Source organism: Hydra vulgaris, chromosome 06 (assembly GCF_038396675.1).
Source record: "Hydra vulgaris chromosome 06, alternate assembly HydraT2T_AEP".
Taxonomy (NCBI): Eukaryota; Metazoa; Cnidaria; class Hydrozoa; order Anthoathecata; family Hydridae; genus Hydra; species Hydra vulgaris.
In genome coordinates this window covers 27083930-27090000 of record NC_088925.1, presented here as the reverse complement: position 1 = coordinate 27090000, position 6071 = coordinate 27083930, and positions in this window count along the sequence as shown.

The window sequence follows — 6071 nt, the reverse complement described above, 5'->3', positions numbered from 1 at the left end:
GTTGACGTTTTTCTTGAAAGCACATTGTTTATTGTACAAAAACATTTTTTACACATTTTTGGAGGATGGACAATTTCCAAATCTGTCATTTAAACATGAAACAGCTTCTCTAATTTTACTTTAAGAATTTCTCCTATAAAATAATGCTTTTTACTAAGTAACTGTCCACAAACTCTGCAAATGTGTTTAATATTTTTGTTGTGAAGTTCCATTTTATTTAATATTAGACTATTTAAAAAATGTTATATATACATATACAATTATAAATTATGTTTTTTACAAATCCTAGTAATTCATCCATATTTATCAACCAATTCCTATATATTTATTCTCTTTTCGAGATCTCTTTCTCTATTTCTTTATATATATATATATATATATATATATATATATATATATATATATATATATATATATATATATATATATATAGGTATATTAAATCCCGCGTTTTACGGAACCGAATTTTGTGCTAAAAAACTGTTCCACGTTTTTAGAACTTGGCGTTTAGGCAGGATGGTAGGATAATATTTTGTAGCATATTTTTTTAGAATTTTATATTAACTTAGAAGTTTTTTTAAAAGTAGAATAGTTAAACTTTTTTAAAGAGTATTTTTTTATTATATTGACGAAAGTTCAAGTGTTATTTATTGATATCAAAAAGTGTGTTGTACTTCTTGTGCTTAGTAAATATTGAAGATATTATCTTTTTTTTTTCTATGAAGGATATTAAATATTCGTTTTTATAAGCCAATAATAATAATTATTAAAAAATATATGTGATTTTTCTATAAAATGATTTTGTGATATAAGTACTAATATTACATTTATAAAGTATCAATGTCAAAATAACATTTATTATATATTAAATCAATAATACATGTTTTTTGCTCAGTCCAATCATACTGTTACACTTTTAAAAAGCTTTATATCATATAATAATATGATATATTGCTTTTTTACGTATTTAGAATATATCATATTTTAGTAATATACTAATATTTGTCTAAAAATATATAGACATATATAATATATTTATAGTATATTAAATTTAATATACTATTTATAGTATATTACATTTATACTATATTATATACTTAATATATACTATATTATAGTATATATTAAATATATACTCTAATATAATATATATATTTAATACATACTATATAAATAATAATTATGAATAATATGATTCCGATAGAGCAATGACAGTCTTGCACAATAGCAGAATATTAAAACTTAAAAAAAAAACATAGAAAGGCTATTACTATTTCTTACTGGACTAGAAAAGAAAATGATTCTGAAACTGTTGATTATTATATGAAAAAGTTCCAGCTGGTTGCTGACATTGTAGTTGATGTTTTCATTGAGTTGATGTTTTCCTAATGTGAATATGTTGCCATTATTTTTTGATAATTGGACATGCATTTTATTATTTTACTACATGATTTTACTATTTTTCGACTATATATATATATATATATATATATATATATATATATATATATATATATATATAAATTATGTTAGTGTATTTTACAAATAGAGTGCTCAATGTTCTTAAAGAACAGAGCAATAATAAATTAGTAAAAAATACTTGTCTAACTTTTTCTTCAACTTGAAGCTTCACCATTGCTGGATCATCAGGAAGAGTTCTCAGGAACTCCTCCTGATGATCCAGCAATGGTGAAACCTCAAGTTGAAGAAAAAGTTAGATAAGTGTTTTTTACTAATTTATATATATATATATATATATATATATATATATATATATATATATATATATATATATATATATATATATATATATATATATATATATATATGTAATATGCAGCAAGTAGTGGAACTTGCAAAAAAATGTACAGCGAGTAGTCAAACTTGCAAAAAAAATGTACAGCGAGTAGTGGAACTTGCAAATAAAGTTACAGCGAGTAGTGGAACTTGCAAAAAAAATTATAGCGAGTAGTGGAACTTGCAAAAAAAATGTACAGTGAGTAGTGGAACTTGCAAAGATATGTACACGGAGTTGTGGAACTTGCAAAAAAAATTTACAGCGACTCGTGGAACTAGCACAAAAAAAATTACTGCGAGTAGTGGAACTTGTAAAAATATAAAGTGAGTAGTGGAACTTTTTTTTGATAGATGGGTCTAGCTTACATTCACGTCGTGTTTATTGTTAACAATGATTATTATATAGTTTCATCAATGGAATTTATTATCTTAAACATTAACTAAAAACCAAGATGTAAACTAATTAAAATATTATTATAAAACATTTTTTGTTTTTAAAAAATTTTTTAGGTCAGAGGGGGAACCATCTATAACTATCACTAAGCATTATGTGATGTATTTTGAATTTTGGTAAAAGACGTTTTTATATTAAAGTTTATTATTTTAATTACACTTAAATATTTTTTCGAATCTCATTAAAAATATAATTTTTTTTTAGTGCTCCCTCTTGCCCCCGGATGCGCCCGTAATCTAGAAACTTTTATAAATTTGTAGATAACTCTTGTATCCATCTTTTGATACCAAGATGTAAACTTTTGGATAATAATTGATTAAGTTATAATAGTTTTAGTAAATAAAAACTTTATTTTGACCACAGTTTCTTCAACAAATCCTAATATCAAAAAATCGGTACTTTAAACGTCATAACTTTTTGTAGGGTTGTTCGATTTTGAAAATTTTTTCACTTTTGGAATAATGAAGTAAAGCTCTATTTAATGATATATAACAACCTAGAACTTGGTGAATTTAAAATTTTCATGTAACATACCTAATATATATATATATATATATATATATATATATATATATATATATATATATATATATATATATATATATATATATATATATATATATATATATATATATACACACACACACACATCGGAAAGGAGTACAGTAGCAACAGGTTTCAAAAAGTTAGCGATTAAGATTTTATTTTAACCCGGCAAAAAAAATTGAATCCTCATATAAGCAACAAATGCAAAAAAGATAAAAGGCTCATCTTGCTGAATAAATAAAAATTTTAAAATTTCTACGCTCAAAATTTTTTTAAAAAAGGTTTAAAGATTATAAACAAAAACAGTAAAAGTAGCTTTAGCTACTTTTACTGTTGATTTTATTCACATTCAGAGGTCTTGTAATTTATTTAAAAGATTTCTTAGTAAAGCTGCAAGTTATTTTCTCAATAATTTCATTTTAAAAAAATAGTTAAAAGCCTAATTAATTATCTAAAATTAAACAAGTTACTCGTTGTCAATGATAAGTTTTTAAAAACGTTGCATCCGTAGCCATTATTAAAATTCTAAATTATTTTTAACTCCACTGCGCTTGCGTATAATAACTTTTCACTTATTTCTAAAGTCTAAACGACCGTGAATACTGGCCCGTCAGTTGGACCAACTAAAGCGTGTTTACTGGGTACCTTTGTTAGTGTTGAGTTTATTGACATCAAAATATTTATTGATGTAAAAAGCTTTGTTGTACTTCTGGCATGAATTTGATGTCGAAGATATGCTGGAAAAATGAACAGAAAAAAAAAACTATGAAGGTTTTACATATTATTTTACTCAAATCAATTATATAAACATTTTTTTTTTGTTCTATTCTTTCACCTAAGTTTTTCATTTACATGCCAAACTTCATTGAATATTTTTAGTAGCAGGCACCCTATTTTTAGTAGCACTTTTGGCGCATAATTTTTTTTATTTTTCGATATCGATTAAGAAAGGTAGAGGGGTTACTTAATTATTTTATTTTACATTTGATTTAGATAAACTACTTAAAAAATGAACAGTCAAAAAAAACTATGAAGGTTTTACATAAAATTTTACTCAAATCAATTATATAAACATTTTTTTTATTTCAATAAAATGTTTTCTACTTTAATTTAACTTTTATTAAAAAATGTTTGATAAAAATTTTAATTTAAAACATTTAAATAAACTTTCATTAAACTTCAATATAAGTTAAACAGTTAAAATGTTTTTCTTTATAAAAAGTGTATGTATTTTAAACAAAGGTTTAGGTGATTGCCAGATTTTCAATGGATTATTTAAATGTCATTTAATAACCAAAAGTATTGTTTATAATACATATAACTTTAACAAATAAAAAGCATTTGTTATACTGTTTTAGCTGCACAAAGTATTCCAATGGCTGAGTCAACTAACAACATCAGTTAGTTGTTTTATCTCTTCAATATCATAATAATTATATACTTTTTATCTGAGATCAATATATATTGTATATAAAGTTAATAAAATATATCTTCTTTCATCATTGTAAGAAGTTTGTTGATGCATTTTAAAAAACGAGTTATTTAAGGTTCTGATGACAAGAGCTTCGCGATCTTCTTTTAGTTACCTTGTTTATATTGTTTATCATTGTAAATTTGTGAAATGTAGCTGTTATTATTATTATTTTTATTATTATTATTATTATCATGATACAAATGTGCAACGATAAACTAATTTAAACAAAAGGAAAAAAAATTGTCGAAAAAGGAAAGAAAAAAAAAATTTATTTTTAAATTTGTCGTTGGGAACCCGGGTTTAGGATTTTGGTAGAATCTGCTACCGGTCTGTAACCTTTTTACTTATAACTTTTTACTTACCATTTTTTACTAATTACTTTTTACTAACTAGTTTAAAAGAGTGCTTGTATTCTTTTGAATTAGTAAAGTCTCGAACATGAGCATTTCTATCAATGTCTTTGAAGTGCTCTTTTTCAATTCTTAGAACGGCCAAGTCATTCAAAGCTTATTGCGCTAATATGTCAATTATAAAATATTATTTAATAATTTAAGATTCTAGAAGCTTTGTTCATCTGTCGCCACGGAGATCGACAAACTAGATTAAATTAACGTCCGTTTTGCTCTTAACAAAACTTCAGGAATGTTAGATGTTAAACTGATGCATACTAAACAATTATGATGACCGTTGGAGCCACCAAAAGGCTGAAAACCCAGGTTTATTGAATTTACGCCACTGTATATGTATTTCAATACAATATTAAAAGTGTTTTAAAACCTTATTAAAATACGTCATTTTTCTTATTTATATGTTTATTTTTTAAAGGGATCAGTAATAATAGAATCAGTCTTGGTTCTGCAAGTTACAAATAAGTGTAGGAATTTCATTTAATCCATTAAGTATGTTATATACAAGTAAAGTGACCTGAATTTACTAACAAAACGTATACTTTATTCAAATCAAAATTTTATTCTATTTTCATCAATAAAAATATTAATGTTTTGATCATATCTATTATAGTAATTCCACTTTTTAGATAATTGACGTTCAGAGGAAAGAATTTGAACTCTTTCTTTTTATCTTTGCATACTGAAATTAGAGAGAAAAACACGGTGAAAAAAATTTGGGAATAATCTCCATCCTACCCCGGTGTACATTACTTTTATCCCATATCTCTAAACAAAAAAATTTTATTCTACTCTTATAGGTTTCCGCCTAACACGTCACTGTAATATTCGTTTTCAACCCTTACACGCACGCAAAGTTACAATTTTTCTCTCAAACCAGTACCCGCATTAATATGAACCGTTCAATAAAAATATCTATTTATTAATACAACAATAAAAAAATTTTATAATTGCAAATACTTATATTACAAGTTACTTATTTGTCTATTAGCTATCATAGTAATTGCTAAAAAATTACGTTCCATTGGGTACCACTATTTGGTACCATGGTAATTGCTAACAAAATTTCTCCTACTGTGTTACTTAACTATTTAAACAAACAATGATTAGCATAAACAATGACCTTTGCCGACTTCTTTAAAAAAAAATTATACAATTATTTATTACAAAAAAACTCATCTTTTATATGCAAGTGTGTCCACGCGAGTGCATTTATGTTTGTGTGTTTTACAAGATATTTTAAAACTAAATAAATCAAAAGGGTTGCGTCGCTTAGAATTACAAATCCTTGTAAACCTATGTGTCGTTATATCACAAAGCGCATGTTGATGTTGCTTTTATAATATGAACTTAAGAAGTGCTAATAATTATAATCAATTATATATATATAATT